The following is an 11,968-nucleotide window of genomic DNA, read 5'->3' as shown; positions in this document are numbered from 1 at the left end:
AAAGAATGAAAAAATGGAAGACAATGTCAAATATCTCATTGGAAAAACCACTGACCTGGAAAATAGATCCAGGAGAGAGAATTTAAAAATTACTGGACTACCTGAAAGCCATGATCAAAAAAGAGCCTAGATATCATCTTTCAAGAATTTATCAAGGAGAACTGCCCTGATATTCTAGAGCCAGAGGGTAAAATAGAAATTGAAAGAATCCACCAATCACCTCCTGAAAAAGATCCCAAAAGGAAGACTCCTAGGAAATTGTCGCCAAATTCCAGAGCTCCCATATCAAGGAGAGAATACTGCAAGCAGCCATAAAGAAATAATTTGAATATTGGGGAAACACAATCCAGATAACACAAGATCTAGAAGTGTCTACATTAAGGGACTGAAGGGCTTGGAATATGATATTCCGGAGGTCAATGAAGCTAGTATTAAAACCAAGAATCACCTGCCTGCAAAACTGAGTATATTGCCCCAAGGCAAAATATGGATTTTCAATAAAATAGAGGACTTTCAAGCTTTCTCAGTGAAAAGACCAGAGCTCAATAGAAACTTTGACTTTCAAACACAAGAATCAAGAGAAGCATGAAAACGTAATCAAGAAAGAGAAATAGTAAGGTACTTACTAATGTTGAAATGTTTTGTTTACATTCCTGCATGGAAAGAGGATGTGTGTAATTCATAAGATCTCGGCATTCAGCCGAGAATATGTGTGTGTGTGTGTGTGTGTGTGTGTGTGTGTGTGTGTGTGTATACATATAGGCAGAGGGCACAGGGTGAGTTGAATATGAAGGAATGATATCTAAAAAAATAAAATCAAATAAAGGGATGAGAGAGCAATATATTGAGAGAGGGAGAAAGGGAGAGATAGAATGGGGTAAATTATCGAACATAAAAGTGGCAAGAAAAAGCAGTTCTGTAGGAAGGGAAGAGGGGGCAGGTGAGGGGGAATGAGTGAATCTTGTTCTCATCAGATTTGACCTGAGGATGGAATAACTTACACACCCAATTGAGTATCTTACCCCACAGGAAAGAAGGAGGAAGGAGATAAGAAAGGGGGGATGATAAAAGGGACAGGGTCAAGGGAGAAAATTTTACAAAGGGGGTTAGGATAGGAAGGAGCAAAATATAGTTAGTCTTTCACAACATGAATATTGTGGAAGGGTTTTACATAATGATACACGTGTGGCCTATGTTAAATTGCTTGCCTTCGTAGGGAGGGTGGGTGGGGAGGGAAGAGTGGAGAGAATTTGGAACTCAAAGTTTTTAGAGCAGAAGTTCAGAAAAAAGTTTTTGCATGCAACTAGGAAATAAGATATACAGGTGATGGGGCACAGCAATCTATGTTGCCCTACAAGAAAGTAAGGGAAAAGCAGATGGGGGGAGTGAGGTGACAGAAGGGAGGGCTGACTGGGGATCGGGGCAATTAGAATATATGCTATCTTGGAGTGGGGGGGAGGGTAGAAATGGGGAGAAAATTTGTAATTCAAACTCTTGTGAAAATCAATGCTAAAAACTAAAAATATTAAATAAATAAATTAGAAGATAGGGAATGAGGGGAAAAATAAAACAACTCTGACAGAAAAAATGCTGCAGGGGATGTGGAAAAATAGAGACACTAGTGCACTGTTGGTAGAGTTATGAACTAGCCCAACTATTTTGGAGAACAATTTAGAACTGTGCCTAAAGTGCTATAAAACCATCCATAACCTTTGACCCAGCAATATTGCTAATAGGTGTACATCCCAAAGAGAACAAAGGAAAAGAAAAAAGGACTTGTATGTACAAAAATATTTATAGTGCCTCTTATTCAAGTGAAAAAAGAGTTGGAAACTGAGACAATGCTCATAAGTTGTGAAATGGCTGAACAAGTTATAGTATATGTTTGTGACAGAATACTGTTGTGCTGTAAGAAATAATGAAGGAGATGGTTTTAGAAAAAAACTAGGAAGACTTATACAAGCTGATACAAAGTGAAGTAAGCAGAATTATGAGAACATTATACAGAATAACAGTAACATTGTAGCAGTTTTCAACTATGAAAGACAGCTACTCTGATCAATACAATGATCCATAACAATTCTAAAGGACTCAAGATGAAAAATGCTATCCACCTCCAGAGAGAGAACTGATGAACTCTGAACAAATATCTGAAACATTTTTTCTCACTTTTTTCTTGCATTTTTTTTGCAACATGGCTGATGTAGAAATGCTTTGCATAACTGTATGTATAATGGGTGTCATATTTCTTACCTATTCAGTGAATTGGAGTAGGATGAATGGAGGGAACAAAATTGGAACTGAAAATAAAAATTAAAAATAAAGGTAATACTTAAAATTATATTTTGTTTCAATCAACAAAAATCTGCCTTCTCACTCTCCCTGCCAATCCCCTCCTAAAATGAAAACAAAAGAAAAACAAAACCCATTACATATGTGTGTGTCTATATACATATACACTCATACACACATATACATACATGTGTATATATATATGTGTGTGTATATACATATGCGTATATACACACATATTCATGCGTGTGTGTATAATGTATATATGCAATCAAGTGTCCACATTAGTAATGTCCAAAATAATTTGTCTCATTCTAATCTCTGAGTCCTTCACCTCTTTATCTGGAAGTTGGTAGCATATTTCATCATTAATTCTGTGGAACCATGGTTTATCATTATGTCAGTATTCCTAATTCTTTCAAAACTGTTTATCTTTGCCATATATTAATTGTATAAATTGTTCATACAAATCTTCCCCGATTTCTCTGAAACATTATTTGTCATTTCTTACAGCACAATACTATCTTATTACATTTATATACTGTAACTTCTTCAGCCATTCTTCGATTTATGGTCACCCCCTCAGCTTCCCACTCTTAAATATGACAAAAAGAGCTACAAATTATTTGGTGCTTCCTTAGTTAGAGATTGTTTTGTGTAGGACGAATCCTTTCCTTAATCTACCTTCCCTCTAATTCCCCATTCTCTCTTTTCCTTCTTCCCCCCATTTGCTTTTTTTTTGAGGGAAATACATCTCTGTACCCACCTGTGTATATATATTCTTCCTTCCTTTGACTAGTTCAGATGAGAGTTCTCCTGCCCTCCCTACTCCCTCTCCTTGTTTGTATAGAAGTCAACTTATAAATCCTGATTATATGACCTAATTTTCCCTAAACTTCCTCTACCTCAACCCATAGTATATTCATCTTCCCCCATACTTCCATTCTTCTTTTAAAACAATCAACACATAACAATGCCATTTCCAGGCCTTGTCTAATTAAACTTCTTCCCTAGCTCCTGATGATGACAGGGTTCAGGGGGGAGACATGTATCAATTCTTCCCATATGAGAATGTAAGCAGCTTAATCCTTCTTTAGTCTTCTATCATTATTCATTCATGTTTACCTTTTTATGTTTCCCGTTTATGTTTTATTTTTGAACTTCAAATTTTTCACATATCTTTGATGTTTTCATCAGGAATGCTTGGAAATGATCTATTTAATTAATGTTCTCCCTCCCCCCACAATAGTATACTAAATTTTGTTGGTTAGTTATTCTTAGTGATAAGCCTATATTCTTTGCCTTTTGCAATATTATATTAAAAGTTCTCTCTTCCTTTGCAGTAGTGGTTATTAAATCAGGTGAGCCTGACTGTGGCTCTTTGGAACTTGAATTCTTTCTGGACACTTGCAATATTTTCTTTGACCTGTAAATAGAATTCTGGCTATGATGTTCTTGGGAATTTTTATTTGGGGGTTTCCTTTAGAAAGTGAACAGTGATTCTATTTCCATTTTGCTCTCTGTTTCTAAGAAATGTGGGCTATTTTCTTTTAAGATTTCTTAGGTCTAGGCTCTTTTCTTGGTTATGGCATTCAGACACTCTCATGACTCTCAAATTACTTCTCAATGTGGTTTCCAGATCAGTTATTTTTGCTATGAGATATCTTACATTTTCTTCTATATTTTTCAGCCTTTCAATTTTGTTTTAATATCTCTTGTTACTTCATGAAGTCATTGGCTTCTATTTTGTCCATTCTAATTTTGAGTGATTTTATCCCTTGGGCAAGACATCTTTTACTTCCTGTGCCAAGCTGTTAATTCCCTTTCCAATTCTTTCTTCCATAGCTCTCATTTCTTTTCCAGTTTTTTTCCTTGAGCACTTTCATTTCATTTAAAATCCTTGAACTGCTATAGAAATGTTAACCTTCATTATTAGCTCTGCATTGACTGATGTCTAGTGACTCCTCAAGGGAAGAAATAGAGAGGTACTCAATGTACAGTATGAAACAACTATTGAACTGGTATTTATTTTGAACACACAAAATAACTGTTTGATGCAAAAGATTCACACAAACACACAATGAAAAGACTTAAGTAATCAATCATTTATTATCACTTTTATGCTCTCCTGGGAAGTTTAAACATCAAAACATGATACATTTCACAGGACTACTGAACAGGCCTCTCACAGTTGACCTCAAGGAATTCTCCTTCAAGGTAGATGACCTACCTTGGTAGCCAGGCTTGGACTCTTTCTCTTCTTTACAATTGTCTTCTCTGGTCCAGAAACTCCCTCTTCTACCAGGCTATGACCAATGGACCCAGGATCTTCAATATTGCAAATTCACAAGCTTGCCTGCAGATTTTCACACATCCATGTCAGGATCACAGTTCAGCATCACCTGTGATCAGGAAAAAAGAAAACCTCAAAACAAAACATGAAGCAGAAGAGGTATCTAGATGCTCTGACTCAAGCTTATCTTGAATCCTCCTGCTCTTGTTGTCAGACTTCTTCTTCAATCCAGGGATAGACTTGAATAGCACTGATGGAATCTTCAGACTGTAGACAGGAAGAGAAGAGGTAATTGAGGATGGGTTACTCCTTTTTAAAGATCCACTGAGTCAGCAGTACTTCTGCTGAATGACTAATAAAAGATTACTTTAGGACATTCAAAGCATCCCAAACCCTTCAGTATTGAATCACCCATGACTGGTGAAAAGCAGTCAGGGGCTTTAAAATCCCCAAAGTGTCCATATGAGCACCTGTGGCAGGTCAGAAACAGGCAGGGCAGCTCTAGGCATACCCTGTTATTACTATATCTGTCAAGGGTACCACTATCCTTCCTGTTACCTAAGTTTACAGCATTAGAGTCATCCTTAATGCCCTATTAGTCACTAGTAGTAATACCATAGTAGTCACTCCACAAATTGATCATCAATCAGCTACCAAGTCTTGTCTATTCTACCTCTGTCACATCTCTAGTACCCAGCCATTCCTTTTATTCACATAGCCTTTATCTCAGGCCATCATCACTTCTTACCCAGATTCTTACAATTACCTCATAAGTGGTCTCCCTGCCTCAAGTCTCTTCCCTCTCCAATGCATCTCCCACACAGCTGCCAAAGTGATTTCTTAAAATGCAGATCTGATCACGTCACTCCCCTACTCAATAAATTTCTGTGGCTCCTTATTGTATGTAGATCCAACTGCTCTGTTTCATGTTTAAAGTCTTCATAAACTGGCTCCAACCTGCCTTTCTAGTTTATTATACACAACCCTTCACATACTCTGTAGTTCAGTCAAACTGACCTTGCTATTCTTTACAGAAAACACCCTATCTCCCATCTTCATTTGTTTCTACACAATGTCTTCCATGTCTTCCATGGAGTGCATTCCCCATTAGACTATGACCTCCTTCAAAACAGGTATTGGTTTTTGCTTTTCTTTTTATCCCTAGTGCTGAGGACAATGTCTGGCACCATAGCAGGCAATTGATTTGTTAAGGTATAAGCAGATACAGCAAACCTTGAGTGCCACCTGGTGGCTTTCACAGATAGAGCGGCCTATGTAACTATTCAAGAGTCCAAAAACATCACTAAATTCCCTTGGGGGCAGGACCCATCTCAAAAAAGTAGCTTTAATTTTTTTTTATGTCCATGTTGTGCCTCATACTCAAAGTAGAATGCAAGTTCTTTGAATTTGTTTCCTTTTAGTTACTTTTTTATCCTCAGTACCTAGAACAGCACCTTATACATAGGTGACAGAAGCCCTCCTGTGTTCAGGAAGGCACAACTTATCCATAGTGTATTTTCAGATCATAAGACAAAATTAGAATTAAGTAGCAGTAATATTAGCAAAAATAAATGAACTACACAAATTTTTAAAAAACCTCTTACTAACCAATGGTTAAGTTAAAGAAGAAAGATAGTAGATTATTTTAACATGTTTTTTTCATGACTTTTGTTTTTATGTCCCATCTCGACATATTTTTTTTTACAATCAAATAACCATTTGTTAAATGAAAATACGAGGATACAACGATACAATGTAATAATCCCTGCCCTCACAAAGCTTCTGTTTTTATCAGGAAGACAAAATGAACTCAGGCCCATTGAATCAAATCCTATGCTCTTTCCACATCATCTTTATCCTTCTGAGTACCTCAGCATCTTCATTTTATCACTTTGTACAAGTTTTCCCATAAATCCCTGAATATTTTTTATATTCCTTATAGCACAACAACGTTCCAATTGCATTCAAGCCACAGTTTAAACAGCCATTCCTGGATTGTTGAGCATGTGAGGTTTCCTGATCTTTTGTTCTTACAAATAATGAGCGCTGTGATGGGTATTTCTTTCCAGGTAAGTCTTTTCTTCCTTTCGGGAAAGTAACCAGGTCACTGGGCCAAAGAGTCTAAACAATTTTGCAACTTTTATTTTGTAGTTTACAGAATTTTCACCTCCCTTAGCTTATTTGATCCTCATAATATCCCCACAAGGGAGTAGAGATGAGGATTTCCATTCTGGCATGAAGAAATCCTCTGAGGCTCAGATAAGTAGGATGACTTGCCCAAGGTAACACAGGAACATTTGGAGCCAAGTCAGAACTAGAACACAGCAGCCCTGAGCACCATTTGGGGGTCATTCCACAGTTCTAAATCCAATACAAAGTCTGGGAGGCAATCCCATAATGTCTGAGCAGAAGCAGAGTTCTCTTGAAGACCTCTGAACTCTCTATTTTTTTTTATTTTTTCTTTTCTTTTTTTTAATTTAAATTTATTTATTTAACATATTTAGTTTTCAGCATTGATTTTCACAAGAGTTTGAATTACAAATTTTCTCCCCATTTCTACCCTCCCCCCCACTCCAAGATGGCATATAATCTGGTTGGCCTTTTCCCCAGTCAACCCTCCCCTCTATCACCCCCCTCCCCTCTCATCCCCTTTCCCCTTCCTTTCTTGTAGGGCAAGATAAATTTCTACGCCCCATTGCCTGTGTATCTTATTTTCTAATTGCATGCAAAAACTTTTTTTTTTTTGTTTTTGAACATCTGTTTTTAAAACTGAGTTCCAAATTCTCTCCCCTCTTTCCTTCCCACCCACCCTCCGTAAGAAGTCAAGCAATTCAATATAGGCCACATGTGTATCATTATGTATAACCCTTCCACAATACTCATGTTGTGAAAGACTAACTATATTTTGCTCCTTCTCAACCCATCCCACTTTATTGAATTTTCTTTCGAAAGTATTTGTTTTTGATTACCTCCACCCCCATCTGCCCTCCCCTCCATCGTCCCCCCTTTTTTTATCTTCCTCCCTCTTCTTTCCTGTGGGGTAAGATACCCAATTGAGTATGTATGGTATTCCCTCCTCAAGCCAAATCTGATGAGAGCAAGGTTCACTCATTCCCCCCTCACCTGCCCTCTCCCCTCCTCCCACAGAACTGCTTCCTCTTGCCACCTTTATGCGAGATAATCCACCCCGTTCTATCTTTCCCTATCTCCCTCTCTCAGTATGTTCCTCTCTCATCCCTTAATTTGATTTTATTTCTTTTAGATATCTTCCTTCATCTTCAACTCACCCTGTGTCTGCTTTCTCTCTCTTTCATATATATGTGTATATATATATATACACATAGATATATATATATACATACACATTCACTTATATATATACACATAAACATATACATATATATATATATGTGTGTGTGTGTGTGTGTGTGTGTGTGTGTGTGTGTGCATATTCCCTTCAGCTACCCTAATACTGAGGTCTCATGAATCATACTTGTCATCTTTCCATGTAGGAATGTAAACAAAACAGTTCAACTTTAGTAAGTCCCTTGCAATTTCTGTTTCTTGATTACCTTTTCATGCTTCTCTTGATTCTTGTGTTTGAAAGTCAAATTTTCTATTCAGTTCTGGTCTTTTCACTGAGAAAGCTTGAAAGTCCTCTATTTTATTGAAAATCCAGATTTTGCCTTGGAGCATGATACTCAGTTTTGCTGGGTAGGTGATTCTAGGTTTTAATCCTAGATCCATTGACCTCTGGAATATCATATTCCAAGCCCTTCGATCTCTTAATGTAGAAGCTGCCAGATCTTTGGTGATTCTGATTATGTTTCCACAATACTTAAATTGTTGCTTTCTGGCTGCTTGCAGTATTTTCTCCTTGATCTTGGAGCTCTGGAATTTGGTGACAATATTCCTAGGAGATTTCTTTTTGGAATCTATTTGAGGAGGTGATCGATGAATTCTTTCAATTTCTATTTTGCCATGCGGCTCTAGAATATCAGGGCAGTTCTCCTTGATAATTTCTTGAAAGATGATATCTAGGCTCTTTTTTAGATCATGGCTTTCAGGTAGTCCAATAATTTTAAAATTATGTCTCCTGGATCTATTTTCCAGGTCAGTGGTTTTTCCAATGAGATATTTCACATTGTCTTCCATTTTTTGATTCCTTTGGTTCTGTTTTATAATATCCTGATTTCTCATAAAGTCACTAGCTTCCGCTTGCTCCAATCTAATTTTTAAAGTAGTATTTTCTTCAGTGGTCTTTTGGACCTCCTTTTCCACTTGGCTAATTCTGCCTTTCAAGGCATTCTTCTCCTCATTGGCTTTTTGGAGCTCTTTTGCCATTTGAGTTAGTCTATTTTTTAAGGTGTTGTTTTCTTCAGTGTATTTTTCAGTATGTTTTTAGGTCTCCTTTAGCAAGTCATTGACTTGTTTTTCATGGTTTTCTCGCATCCTTCTCATTTCTCTTCCCAATTTTTCCTCTACTTCTCTAACTTGCTTTTCCAAATCCTTTTTGAGCTCTTCCATGGCCTGGGACCAGTTCATGTTTTTCTTGGAGGTTTCTATTGTAGGCTCTTTGACTTTGTTAACAAGGTCTATCTGTTGATGTTTGTAATTTGTTTGTATTTTGTTCTGAAGTTCAGGGTGCTGGCTTTTTCCTCTGAACTAATTGAATTTTATTTGTATGCTGAATTAAAGTAAGCTTGTCAAACCCCTTCACCTTGCTTTCCTTAGTTAAGCAGATCAAAAGAACCTGTGCTGTTGGCAGCTTTCTGGGTGCTGGCTGTGGATGGATTTCATACCCCCACAGAAGCTGCTAGCCAGATTGTTGAAACAAGTGGCTACAAATGCACGGTTCATACCAATTTCTTTAGAGGTCTTTAGGCAATTAGAATTAGTTACAGTTTTTAGCTTTTACAGTTATTAGGTTTTTTGGTAAGTGATAGACAAATAGACCCCCAAAACAACTCACTCAGCACAACAAGTTCCTTATTGTAGGGTGTTGCAGATTTCTGTAAGCAAGATAACTGGGAGAATCATCTATCTCCACAAAGTTAACCTCTTTTATGTTGGAAAGGTATTCATCCAGCTATTTTGGCAATGCCCAAGGGGATCAACCAAACCCCGACTATGGCACAACAATGTAATAGGAATTGCACTACTGGAAAACTATCTGATAGAGATTGTAATTTTCTGAAGGGCTAAGGGTGTACTTTTTTCTTTATTTCCTTTCAAATCAAGCAAAATTAAGTCCATTTATTTTTTTTAAATGAGTTGCAAATTTTTTTCCCCTCTCAAAATTTTAGTATTTTATACCTGTATAAGCTATTTGCTCATTTTAATTTGATCTTTTCCAATCTGAGCACCCTCTATTATGTGTGCATGCCCCTAATTTATTTCTGTATCTATTTCTTATACATAGTATTGTTTAATTCTATCTTCAATCGTTCTTTCTCTAACTTACTATACAATTGAAACTTATTTTTACTAAACAATTGCTTTTGACGCAATTGTCACTGTGTTTCTAATTTACCTAAACAATTGATTTAAATTTCAGGAGTATCATTACATTTCACTTACTTTCAGTTTTTTTTCTGACTTCAAAACAAGTTTCATTTTTTTGAGAGCACTTTGGGATTCACTTTCAATTGGGAGTACCAATAAGGACGTGCTTGGTGACCTCAAGTTGGTTGTTTAAAAGCGGTAAACAACAGAAGGGTAAATGAACTCCAGTTCTACCCATTTTTATTCTTTCCTGAGAATAGTCTAAACTTCCTTTATTCTTCTTTTTAATAATAAAAATTCCTTCCTATAATTATTTTAACCTAACTTTAAGCAAAGATATTAAGTACACCATAATTCTATGCTAAAATTAAAATCAGTTTCACAGATTGATACCCTAAAACTTCAGACTTAGTGATTGGCTAGCAGAGACTTCTTCAGGCTTAGCAAATGTGCTTCCCTTTTAAATTTTGAGTTGTGGAATTATTTAAGGTCACAAGATTCCTAATCTAATTTCTCCTATATTATATCCTGTTTTTGTTTCTTATTTTAACATTTCCCTGAATTCCTCTTTCACTGAATCTCTCTTGAACATATCTTACAACTAATAAGACAGTACTTAAAATGTAAACTTACCCTTTAAATCGACCCATAGTTATTTTAAAGGTGTCTTTAAGGAATAACTGTGAGTTTGTTGTTGTTTTTATTAAACTCCACAGAGTTTGCTAGTACCTCACAAGCTCATCAAAATACTTTATAAAGATATCCAGATTATAATTTAGAAGTGAAAGAAATAATTGTTCCTTTTTCACAATATGGTTTCCAATTTGTTTTTGCTTTGGTATCTTAATTTTCAATTAATTTCTGTATCTGTCTTTCATCTCAGCAATCTTCATCATGTCCAGTAATGGGAAAAAGAGAGATTTGTCCTCTTTAAGGCTTTTCCTTTAAGTTTACTTTTTTATAGCCTGTTCTTTTTGGTTGATCATGCAAAAGAAAAGGCACAGTAAAACACTTGCTAGCTATGAGTTTGCATGAAGTCCAAATAACATAGACAAAACAGACACCTATTTTGAATTTTCTTAAAGATTTTCCTAATTGGATAACATCCCTTTCTATCTGAAGTAAACTTATTGTCATCATTTACAAAACAGACAGACACAGAACATGTAATAAGACATAACATTAAATCTGGCCTGAATGACTAGATTTTTCTCTAGAAGATTTTGAAGTCAAGATTTTACCTGTATCCATTATTAAGTATTGAACTTATGAACATCTTGAGGCTGGGTCCTCCTGTCAGCCTCAGACACTTACTATCTGTGTGACTTTGAACTAGTCGGTTAACTCCTATTTGCCTCAGTTCCTAATCTGTAAAAATGGGAACATGCTGGAGAATGAAATGGCAAACAACTCCATTATGGCAATACACTTTCTCAGAGGGTGATACCATACAGACAGCAAAACATCATTGTTATGCCAAGCTTAGGGTACAGAATGCTTTCTGGGTCTTGGCTTTGAGAAAGAGGAGATCTCCAAAATATCTTGATACACTTGATTTGAGCTCTGAAGGAGGCTGAGGATTTCAGGAATAAGAAATGAAGAGGTCACATATGTCAGGAATGGAGATGGCTTATGTAAAGGTTATGTGTGAAAGACAGTGAATAAGCCAGTTTGTCTAGACTATGTAGTGTGTGAAGAGGAAGGGAGAGTTCAGTGCCCAGGCACAGAATCTACCACATGGTAGCTTTGGGAAAAGAGGACACTTTTTTCTACCTAAGCAGGAAAGTTTAGAGGATCCACCTCTTCCAAAGAGAGTACATTCCTCCTAAAGAAGGAAACAACCACCCGCCTATAAACACATACAAAAGAGGTTGCCAC

This window comes from Trichosurus vulpecula, chromosome 1 (assembly GCF_011100635.1).
Source record: "Trichosurus vulpecula isolate mTriVul1 chromosome 1, mTriVul1.pri, whole genome shotgun sequence".
Classification (NCBI taxonomy): domain Eukaryota; kingdom Metazoa; phylum Chordata; class Mammalia; order Diprotodontia; family Phalangeridae; genus Trichosurus; species Trichosurus vulpecula.
This window is presented reverse-complemented; position numbering follows the sequence as displayed.